Here is a 12,880-nt window from a genome sequence, read left to right on the forward strand (position 1 = left end):
TCTGGCAAGCCAGCCAGCTCAGAATGCGAGCTGAGCAAGCCAGTGCAGCAGCAAGCCCAGACTAGGTTACCGCAGCCTTACTGTGCAGCCACAGCCACTCAGCCCAGACCAGCAGGAGCTGGCCAGGCTCCAACCCTTGCAGCGCAGCCTTAGGCCGGATAGTCCCCCTGCCTGCACTTTGTTGCCTTCCTGGCCTGTCTGCCTGCCTAGGCGCCTCGGTCTTCCTGTCTGTCTGCCTTGGCCTGCCGGTCTGAAACTGGTTTAGACTAACTGCGTGCTTGCCAGCTGCGCTGGCTTGCTGAGCTCGTATTCTGAGCTGGCTGGCTTGCTAGCAAGGCTGGTTCTGTTGCTGCAAGGCAGGGCAGGGCAGACCGGGCCAGGCAGACAGAGAGCCAGGCCTCGAGAGAGGCCTGGCTGAGCTGACTGAGCAAGGCTGGTATGGCTGCAATGGCGGACTGCAAGAGCTGATATGCTCTGGCTTGTCAGCCTGACTTTCTACACTGGCTGACTGGCAGAGCTGGCTGGCTGCGTTGGCTGACTGGGCGGGCTTGCTGGCTAGCTGGCTTGCTGGGCTCCCTGAGGGAAGCTTTGGGATGGATCTCTAGGGGCATCGGCTTGTGTTGAGCCTTCCAACGGCGTCTACCTTGATCTTCATCCTAAGAAAGACAGACAGAAAAAGAAAGACACACACAAAGTCAACTATGCAGCTTCCACATGAGGAAGGCAGGCAGGAAGGCAGGCAGGCACTAGCTGCCTGCGTGCTTGCTTCGCCCTCCAGTTTCTGCTCCAGTTATTTGTTTTCCCTCAAACCCATCCTCAATGTGTTGGGTGAGGTTGAGCTCTGTCCAGCACAGGCCGGGACGGAAACCAGCTTGGTCTTTAGTCAGCTTGGTGTCTATGAGTGGCATGAGGCGTTGGAGTAGCAGCCTCTCTTGTAGGTGATGCAGAGAAGGGAAATGGGTCGGTAGCTCTTTGAGGATGATGGGTCTTTGCCAGGTTTGGGGATTGCAACCACTTTGGCCTTTCTCCAGACAGAAGGGATGGTTTTCTGTGCCATGCATGTGTTCAGCATCCCCACGAGCCAGGTCTTTGCGTTAGGTTCCAGGTGCTGTATAATTTCTGCCAGTATGTCATCAATCCCTGCTGCTTTTCCGGGTTTCAACTTTCCCATTGCAGTTTCGAGTTCTTCTAGGTCGAAGGGTTTGGTTTGAGGGCTGGCTGATTGTGGTTGGTCTGATACCACTGTGCGATGGTATTCTCCTGTGGGTCGGCGGCGGTGTTGGTTATGACTGTTGGCCACCAGTTGTGATGCAACAGAGTTCGCTGTGACCGCTGTGAATTATGGGTGGCTCCCTGAGGTCCTTGATCCCCATGGGGTCCAACAGTGGTCATTGAAGCGTGCACACACACATGCACACATGCACCTACACACGCACAGACTTCTGGTTTACCGGAACGGGGTTCAACTCCCTGCAGTGCCCTGCTCAATGTGGTGTATTTCATTCATTGGTCCATGGTCTCAGGTCATTGAGCGGCGCACTATAGTGCGCGATTCTTCATCATTGTTGAGGATTTAAAAAAAAGGTGAAAATCAAGGAAAAGCAAAAGGCTTTAGTCCATGGTCACGGACCGAATACTGGTCAAGGTCATTTATACTGGTGAAGATCATTTACTAGTCTTATGAAGGTCATTTATACTGGTCAAGGTCATTTACTAGTCTCATGAAGGTAATTTATACTGGTCACAGTCATATACTGGTCACGGTCATTTGTACTGGTGAAGGTAATTTATACTGGTCAAGGTCATTTGTACTTGTCAAGGTAATTTATTCTGGTCAAGGTAATTTACTAGTCTTATTGAAGGTAATTTATACTGCTCCATAGTCTCGGAGGGCATAAAAAAATGTGTGGTGCTATACAGGCCGTTCTGGAAAATTTGGGGCAGAGGTTCATCGTTGGCATCCAGGGAGTGCGTGTGCAAAATTTGGCATCGACCGGTTTAACACATTGAGTACGCCGACTGCCTTCAAAATATAGGCTATAGAATACCGGAGGTGTCTGATCGCTTTTACTTTGAAAGCCATGAACCGGAAACACTTTCCTAAAAAAGTTGACTTTACAAAGTGACCTCAACATCCCCGATCATCTTAATATATTGTTTTACGCTCCAAAAAGCGTTCATATTTTGCGGGAGAGACGGATGAGGAGCAGAAAATAAGCGCCAGCATATCGCTCTATTCATCACCACGGAGAGCGCCCTGGATTAGGAGCTACGAGTCATTCTTTCCGCCGCGCTAACATGGGAGTCAACGACAAGCTAATAGTTGCACTGAGCGTTAGCATACGGCAAGCGAAAAGCGAAATGCCAAAAAAATAAATAGGAAAAATTCTGAATATTAATATCTCGCCCCGCATCGCTGGGATGTCGCTAGGACGTCCTCACACGTCCTTAGAACTCTACTCTACTCTATCCTATGACGTTCTCAGGCGTCCTACGTGCTGTAAGTGTTAATGGTGCTGGAGATTAGCTGTTAACAAACTGACTCACACACACTCTCCCCATGGCTTTGGCCTGGTGCCATACCGTTATTAATTATTGCCTACAATGTAAATTGTGAAATTACTTTACTGTTGAAATGCAAAATTTACATTTCAACGAATGGACCTCGTACAACAAAACGAAAACTAAGGCACTGGTTGTGGTACTTCTGGTTTACCGGAATGGGGTTCGATTCCCTGCAGTGCTCTGCTCAATTTGTTGGATTTACATGGTTCATTTTTATTTTCTGCTCATTCTGTTGCCTTTTCATAGATGATAACCCCCAGGTTCTTTACTGTGTTTGCATACTATGAAACTATAAAACCATGGGCTATAGCCCCTACCGTACGGCATACTATAGCACGCTGTTTTTCATCATTTTTGAGGATTTGTAAAAAATTCAAAATTTCAAAAAACATGGGTTATAGCCCATCGTTTTTTGAAATTTTGATTTTTTTTTTAACCTTGTTTTTCATCATTTTTGAACATGGGCTATAGCCCCTACCGTACGGCATATTATAGCACGCCGTTTTTCATCATTTTTAAGGATTTGAAAAAAAAAATCTAAATTAAAAAAAAACATGGGTTATAGCCCATCGTTTTTTGAAATTTTGAAAAATAATTTCAACCTCGTTTTTCATCATTTGTGAACATGGGCTATAGCCCCTACCGTACGGCATACTATAGCACGCCGTTTTTCATCATTTTTGAGGATTTGAAAAAATATATAAATTTAAAAAAACATGGGTTATAGCCCATCGTTTTTTGAAATTTTGATTTTTTTTTTAACCTTGTTTTTCATCATTTTTGAACATGGGCTATAGCCCCTACCGTACGGCATATTATAGCACGTCGTTTTTCATCATTTTTAAGGATTTGAAAAAAAAAAATCTAAATTAAAAAAAAACATGGGTTATAGCCCATCGTTTTTTGAAATTTTGAAAAATAATTTCAACCTCGTTTTTCATCATTTGTGAACATGGGCTATAGCCCCTACCGTACGGCATACTATAGCACGCCGTTTTTCATCATTTTTGAGGATTTGAAAAAATATATAAATTTAAAAAAACATGGGTTATAGCCCATCGTTTTTTGAAATTTAGATTTTTTTTTTTAACCTCGTTTTTCATCATTTTTGAACATGGACTATAGCCCCTACCGTACGGCATATTATAGCACGCCGTTTTTCATCATTTTTAAGGATTTGAAAAAAAAAATCTAAATTAAAAAAAAACATGGGTTATAGCCCATCGTTTTTTGAAATTTTGAAAAATAATTTCAACCTCGTTTTTCATCATTTGTGAACATGGGCTATAGCCCCTACCGTACGGCATACTATAGCACACCGTTTTTCATCATTTTTGAGGATTTGAAAAAATATATAAATTAAAAAAAACATGGGTTATAGCCCATCGTTTTTTTAAATTGATTTTTTTTTAACCTCGTTTTTCATCATTTTTGAACATGGGCTATAGCCCCTACCGTACGGCATACTATAGCACGCAGTTTTTCATCATTTTTGAGGATTTGTAAAAAAATCAAAATAAAAAAAAAACATGGGTTATAGCCCATCGTTTTTTGAAAATTTGAAAAATAATTTCAACCTCGTTTTTCATCATTTGTGAACATGGGCTATAGCCCCTACCGTATGGCATACTATAGCACGCCGTTTTTCATCACTTTTGAGGATTTGAAAAAATATATAAATTTAAAAAAACATGGGTTATAGCCCATCGTTTTTTGAAATTTTGATTTTTTTTTTAACCTTGTTTTTCATCATTTTTGAACATGGGCTATAGCCCCTACCGTACGGCATATTATAACACGCCGTTTTTCATCATTTTTAAGGATTTGAAAAAAAAAATCTAAATTAAAAAAAAACATGGGTTATAGCCCATCGTTTTTTGAAAATTTGAAAAATAATTTCAACCTCGTTTTTCATCATTTGTGAACATGGGCTATAGCCCCTACCGTACGGCATACTATAGCACACCGTTTTTCATCATTTTTGAGGATTTGAAAAAATATATAAATTAAAAAAAACATGGGTTATAGCCCATCGTTTTCTGAAATTGATTTTTTTTAACCCCGTTTTTCATCATTTTTGAACATGGGCTATAGCCCCTACCGTACGGCATACTATAGCACGCAGTTTTTCATCATTTTTGAGGATTTGTAAAAAAATCTAAATTTCAAAAAACATGGGTTATAGCCCATCGTTTTTTGAAATTTAGATTTTTTTTTTTAACCTCGTTTTTCATCATTTTTGAACATGGACTATAGCCCCTACCGTACGGCATACTATAGCACGCCGTTTTTCATCATTTTTAAGGATTTGAAAAAAATGAAAAAAAATGAAAAAAAACATGGGTTATAGCCCATCGTTTTTTGAAAAAAAAAAAAAAAGTAACCTAGTTTTTCATCATTTTTGACCATGGGCTATAGCTCATACCATACGGCATATTATAGCACGCCGTTTTTCATCATTTTTGAGGTTTTGAAAAAAAAAATAAAACAAATAGCCCATCGTTTAAAAAAAAAAAAAAAAAAAAAAAGTAACCTCGTTTTTCATCATTTTTGACCATGGGCTATAGCCCATACCATACGGCATATTATAGCACGCCGTTTTTCATCATTTTTGAGGTTTTGAAAAAATGAAAAAAAAAAAAAAAAACATGGGTTATAGCCCATCGTTTTTTGAAAAAAAAAAAAAAAGAAGTAACCTTGTTTTTCATCATTTTTGACCATGGGCTATAGCCCATACCATACGGCATATTATAGCACGCCGTTTTTCATCATTTTTGAGGTTTTGCAAAAAATGAAAAAAAAAACAAACATGGGTTATAGTCCATCGTTTTTTGAAAAAAGAAAAAAAAAAAGTAACCTCGTTTTTCATAATTTTTGACCATGGGCTATAGCCCATACCATACGGCATATTATAGCACGCCGTTTTTCATCATTTTTGAGGTTTAAAAAAAAAAAAAAAAAAAAAAAAAAAACATGGGTTATAGCCCATCGTTTTTTGAAAAAAAAGAAAAAAAAAGTAACCTCGTTTTTCATCATTTTTGACCATGGGCTATAGCCCATACCATACGGCATATTATAGCACGCCGTTTTTCATCATTTTTGAGGTTTTGAAAAAAAAAAAAACAAAAAAAAAACATGGGTTATAGTCCATCGTTTTTTGAAAAAAAAAAAAAAAAAAAGTAACCTCGTTTTTCATCATTTTTGACCATGGGCTATAGCCCATACCATACGGCATATTATAGCACGCCGTTTTTCATCATTTTTGAGGTTTTGAAAAAATGAAAAAAAACAAAAAAACATGGGTTATAGCCCATCGTTTTTTGGAAAAAAAAAAAAAAAAAAGTAACCTCGTTTTTCATCATTTTTGACCATGGGCTATAGCCCATACCATACGGCATATTATAGCACGCCGTTTTTCATCATTTTTGAGGTTTTGAAAAAAATGAAAAAAAATAAAAACATGGGTTATAGTCCATCGTTTTTTGAAAAAAGAAAAAAAAAAAGTAACCTCGTTTTTCATAATTTTTGACCATGGGCTATAGCCCATACCATACGGCATATTATAGCACGCCGTTTTTCATCATTTTTGAGGTTTTGAAAAAATGAAAAAAAATGAAAAAACATGGGTTATAGCCCATCGTTTTTTGAAAAAAAAAAAAAAAAAGTAACCTCGTTTTTCATCATTTTTGACCATGGGCTATAGCCCATACCATACGGCATACTATAGCACGCAGTTTTTCATCATTTTTGAGGATTTGTAAAAAAATCTAAATTTCAAAAAACATGGGTTATAGCCCATCGTTTTTTTAAATTTTGATTTTTTTTTAACCTCGTTTTTCATCATTTTTGAACATGGGCTATAGCCCCTACCGTACGGCTTACTATAGCACGCAGTTTTTCATCATTTTTGAGGATTTGTAAAAAAATCTAAATTTCAAAAAACATGGGTTATAGCCCATCGTTTTTTTAAATTTTGATTTTTTTTTTAACCTCGTTTTTCATCATTTTTGAACATGGACTATAGCCCCTACCGTACGGCATACTATAGCACGCCGTTTTTCATCATTTTTAAGGATTTTTAAAAAATGAAAAAAAATGAAAAAAACATGGGTTATAGCCCATCGTTTTTTGAAAAAAAAAAAAAAAAGTAACCTCGTTTTTCATCATTTTTGACCATGGGCTATAGCCCATACCATACGGCATATTATAGCACGCCGTTTTTCATCATTTTTGAGGTTTTGAAAACAAAAACAAAAAGAATAGCCCATTGTTTTTTGAAAAAAAAAAAAAAAAAAAGTAACCTCGTTTATCATCATTTTTGACCATGGGCTATAGCCCATACCATACGGCATATTATAGCACGCCGTTTTTCATCATTTTTGAGGTTTTGAAAAAAATGAAAAAAAAAAAAAAACATGGGTTATAGCCCATCGTTTTTTGAAAAAAAAACAAAAAAAAAAAGTAACCTCGTTTTTCATCATTTTTGACCATGGGCTATAGCCCATACCATACGGAATATTATAGCAAGCCGTTTTCCATCATTTTTGAGGTTTTGAAAAAAATTTAAAAAAAACATGGGTTATAGCCCATCGTTAAAAAAAAAAAAAAAAAAAAAAGTAACCTCGTTTTTCATCATTTTTGACCATGGGCTATAGCCCATACCATACGGCATATTATAGCACGCCGTTTTTCATCATTTTTGAGGTTTTGCAAAAAATGAAAAAAAAAAAAAAAAACATGGGTTATAGCCCATCGTTTAAAAAAAAAAAAAAAAAAAAGTAACCTCGTTTTTCATCATTTTTGACCATGGGCTATAGCCCATACCATACGGAATATTATAGCAAGCCGTTTTCCATCATTTTTGAGGATTTGTAAAAAAATCTAAATTTCAAAAAACATGGGTTATAGCCCATCGTTTTTTTAAATTTTGATTTTTTTTTAACCTCGTTTTTCATCATTTTTGAACATGGGCTATAGCCCCTACCGTACGGCTTACTATAGCACGCAGTTTTTCATCATTTTTGAGGATTTGTAAAAAAATCTAAATTTAAAAAAACATGGGTTATAGCCCATCGTTTTTTTAAATTTTGATTTTTTTTTTAACCTCGTTTTTCATCATTTTTGAACATGGACTATAGCCCCTACCGTACGGCATACTATAGCACGCCGTTTTTCATCATTTTTAAGGATTTTTAAAAAATGAAAAAAAATGAAAAAAACATGGGTTATAGCCCATCGTTTTTTGAAAAAAAAAAAAAAAAGTAACCTCGTTTTTCATCATTTTTGACCATGGGCTATAGCCCATACCATACGGCATATTATAGCACGCCGTTTTTCATCATTTTTGAGGTTTTGAAAACAAAAACAAAAAGAATAGCCCATTGTTTTTTGAAAAAAAAAAAAAAAAAAAAGTAACCTCGTTTATCATCATTTTTGACCATGGGCTATAGCCCATACCATACGGCATATTATAGCACGCCGTTTTTCATCATTTTTGAGGTTTTGAAAAAAATGAAAAAAAAAAAAAAACATGGGTTATAGCCCATCGTTTTTTGAAAAAAAAACAAAAAAAAAAAGTAACCTCGTTTTTCATCATTTTTGACCATGGGCTATAGCCCATACCATACGGAATATTATAGCAAGCCGTTTTCCATCATTTTTGAGGTTTTGAAAAAAATTAAAAAAAAACATGGGTTATAGCCCATCGTTAAAAAAAAAAAAAAAAAAAAAAGTAACCTCGTTTTTCATCATTTTTGACCATGGGCTATAGCCCATACCATACGGCATATTATAGCACGCCGTTTTTCATCATTTTTGAGGTTTTGAAAACAAAAACAAAAAGAATAGCCCATTGTTTTTTGAAAAAAAAAAAAAAAAAAAAGTAACCTCGTTTATCATCATTTTTGACCATGGGCTATAGCCCATACCATACGGCATATTATAGCACGCCGTTTTTCATCATTTTTGAGGTTTTGAAAAAAATGAAAAAAAAAAAAAAACATGGGTTATAGCCCATCGTTTTTTGAAAAAAAAAACAAAAAAAAAAAGTAACCTCGTTTTTCATCATTTTTGACCATGGGCTATAGCCCATACCATACGGAATATTATAGCAAGCCGTTTTCCATCATTTTTGAGGTTTTGAAAAAAATTAAAAAAAAACATGGGTTATAGCCCATCGTTAAAAAAAAAAATAAAAAAAAAAGTAACCTCGTTTTTCATCATTTTTGACCATGGGCTATAGCCCATACCATACGGCATATTATAGCACGCCGTTTTTCATCATTTTTGAGGTTTTGCAAAAAATGAAAAAAAAAAAAAAAAACATGGGTTATAGCCCATCGTTAAAAAAAAAAAAAAAAAAAAGTAACCTCGTTTTTCATCATTTTTGACCATGGGCTATAGCCCATACCATACGGAATATTATAGCAAGCCGTTTTCCATCATTTTTGAGGTTTTGAAAAAAATTAAAAAAAAAACTTGGGTTATAGCCCATCGTTTTTTGAAAAAAAAAAAAAAAAAAGTAACCTCGTTTTTCATCATTTTTGACCATGGGCTATAGCCCATACCATACGGCATATTGTAGCACGCCTTTTTCATCATTTTTGAGGTTTGGCAAAAAATGAAAAAAAAAAAAAAAACATGGGTTATAGCCCATCGTTTTTTGAAAAAAAAAAAAAAAAAGTAACCTCGTTTTTCATCATTTTTGACCATGGGCTATAGCCCATACCATACGGCATATTATAGCACGCCGTTTTTCATCATTTTTGAGGTTTTGCAAAAAATGAAAAAAAAACATGGGTTATAGCCCATCGTTTTTTGAAAAAAAAAAGTAACCTCGTTTTTCATCATTTTTGACCATGGGCTATAGCCCATACCATACGGCATATTATAGCACGCCGTTTTTCATCATTTTTGAGGTTTTGAAAAAAAAAAAAAAAAAAAAACATGGGTTATAGTCCATCGTTTTTTGAAAAAAAAAAAAAAAAAAGTAACCTCGTTTTTCATCATTTTTGACCATGGGCTATAGCCCATACCATACGGCATATTATAGCACGCCATTTTTCATCATTTTTGAGGTTTTGAAAAAAAAAAAAAAAAAAAAAGTAACCTCGTTTTTCATAATTTTTGACCATGGGCTATAGCCCATACCATACGGCATATTATAGCACGCCGTTTTTCATCATTTTTGAGGTTTTGAAAAAAACGAAAAAAAAAAAAAAAAACATGGGTTATAGCCCATCGTTTTTTGAAAAAAAAAAAAAAAAAAGTAACCTCGTTTTTCATCATTTTTGACCATGGGCTATAGCCCATACCATACGGCATATTATAGCACGCCGTTTTTCATCATTTTTGAGGTTTTGAAAAAAATGAAAAAAAAAACAAACATGGGTTATAGTCCATCGTTTTTTGAAAAAAAAAAAAAAAAAAGTAACCTCGTTTTTCATCATTTTTGACCATGGGCTATAGCCCATACCATACGGAATATTATAGCAAGTCGTTTTCCATCATTTTTTAGGTTTTGAAAAAAAACAAAAAAAAAACATGGGTTATAGCCCATCGTTTTTTGAAAAAAAAAAAAAAAAAAGTAACCTCGTTTTTCATCATTTTTGACCATGGGCTATAGCCCATACCATACGGCATATTATAGCACGCCGTTTTTCATCATTTTTGAGGTTTTGAAAAAAAAAAAAAAAAAAAAAACATGGGTTATAGCCCATCGTTTTTTGAAAAAAAAAAAAAAAAAAAGTAACCTCGTTTTTCATCATTTTTGACCATGGGCTATAGCCCATAACATACGGCATATTATAGCACGCCGTTTTTCATCATTTTTGAGGTTTTGAAAAAAATGAAAAAAAAAAAAAAACATGGGTTATAGTCCATCGTTTTTTGAAAAAAAAAAAAAAAAAAAGTAACCTCGTTTTTCATCATTTTTGACCATGGGCTATAGCCCATACCATACGGCATATTATAGCACGCTGTTTTTCATCATTTTTGAGGTTTTGAAAAAAATGGAAAAAAAAAAAACATGGGTTATAGCCCATCGTTTTTTGAAAAAAAAAAAAAAAAAAGTAACCTCGTTTTTCATCATTTTTGACCATGGGCTATAGCCCATAACATACGGCATATTATAGCACGCCGTTTTTCATCATTTTTTAGGTTTTGAAAAAAATGAAAAAAAAAAAAACATGGGTTATAGTCCATCGTTTTTTGAAAAAAAAAAAAAAAAAAAGTAACCTCGTTTTTCATCATTTTTGACCATGGGCTATAGCCCATACCATACGGCATATTATAGCACGCCATTTTTCATCATTTTTGAGGTTTTGAAAAAAAAAAAAAAAACATGGGTTATAGTCCATCGTTTTTTGAAAAAAAAAAAAAAAAAAGTAACCTCGTTTTTCATCATTTTTGACCATGGGCTATAGCCCATACCATACGGCATATTATAGCACGCCGTTTTTCATCATTTTTGAGGTTTTGAAAAAAATAAAAAATAAAAAAACATGGGTTATAGTCCATCGTTTTTTGAAAAAAAAAAAAAAAAAAAGTAACCTCGTTTTTCATCATTTTTGACCATGGGCTATAGCCCATACCATACGGCATATTATAGCACGCTGTTTTTCATCATTTTTGAGGTTTTGAAAAAAATGAAAAAAAAAAAAACATGGGTTATAGCCCATCGTTTTTTGAAAAAAAAAAAAAAAAAGTAACCTAGTTTTTCATCATTTTTGACCATGGGCTATAGCCCATACCATACGGCATATTATAGCACGCCGTTTTTCATCATTTTTGAGGTTTTGAAAATTAAAAAAAAAAAAAAAAACATGGGTTATAGTCCATCGTTTTTTGAAAACCTCAAAAATGATGAAAAACAGCGTGCTATAATATGCCGTATGGTATGGGCTATAGCCCATGTTCAAAAACGATGAAAAACGAGGATAACATGTTTTTTCAAAATTTCAAAAAATGATGGACTATAACCCATGTTTTTTTTGTTTTTTTTCATTTTTTTCAAATCCTCAAAAATGATGAAAAACGGCGTGCTATAATATGCCGTATGGTATGGGCTATAGCCCATGGTCAAAAATGATGAAAAACGAGGTTACTTTTTTTTTTTTTTTTTTTTTTTAAACGATGGACTATAACCCATGTTTTTTTTTTTTTTTTTTTTTTTCAAAACCTCAAAAATGATGAAAAACGGCGTGCTATAATATGCCGTATGGTATGGGCTATAGCCCATGGTCAAAAATGATGAAAAACTAGGTTACTTTTTATTTTATTTTTTTTCAAAAAACGATGGACTATAACCCATGTTTTTTTTTTCTTCATTTTTTTCAAAACCTCAAAAATGATGAAAAACGGCTTGCTATAATATGCCGTATGGTATGGGCTATAGCCCATGGTCAAAAATGATGAAAAACGAGGTTACTTTTTTTTTTTTTTTTTTCAAAAAACGATGGGCTATAACCCATGTTTTTCTTTTTTTTTTTTTTTTTCAAAACCTCAAAAATGATGAAAAACGGCGTGCTATAATATGCCGTATGGTATGGGCTATAGCCCATGGTCAAAAATGATGAAAAACGAGGTTACTTTTTTTTTTTTTTTTCAAAAAACGATGGACTATAACCCATGTTTTTTTTTTTTTTCATTTTTTTCAAAACCTCAAAAATGATAAAAAACGGCGTGCTATAATATGCCGTATGGTATGGGCTATAGCCCATGGTCAAAAATGATGAAAAACGAGGTTACTTTTTTTTCATTTTTTTTCAAAAAACGATGGGCTATAACCCATGTTTTTTTTTTTTTTTCATTTTTTTCAAAACCAAAAAAATGATGAAAAACGGCGTGCTATAATATGCCGTATGGTATGGGCTATAGCCCATGGTCAAAAATGATGAAAAACGAGGTTACTTTTTTTTTTTTTCAAAAAACGATGGACTATAACCCATGTTTTTTTTTTTTTTCATTTTTTTCAAAACCTCAAAAATGATGAAAAACGGCGTGCTATAATATGCCGTATGTTATGGGCTATAGCCCATGGTCAAAAATGATGAAAAACGAGGTTACTTTTTTTTTTTTTTTTTTCAAAAAACGATGGGCTATAACCCATGTTTTTTTTTTTTTCATTTTTTTCAAAACCTCAAAAATGATGAAAAACAGCGTGCTATAATATGCCGTATGGTATGGGCTATAGCCCATGGTAAAAAATGATGAAAAACGAGGTTACTTTTTTTTTTTTTTTTTTTTTTTAACGATGGACTATAACCCATGTTTTTTTTTATTTTATTTTTTTTCAAAACCTCAAAAATGATGAAAA

The sequence above is a fragment of the Protomyctophum parallelum genome (assembly GCF_964188405.1).
Source record: "Protomyctophum parallelum genome assembly, chromosome: 16".
Classification (NCBI taxonomy): domain Eukaryota; kingdom Metazoa; phylum Chordata; class Actinopteri; order Myctophiformes; family Myctophidae; genus Protomyctophum; species Protomyctophum parallelum.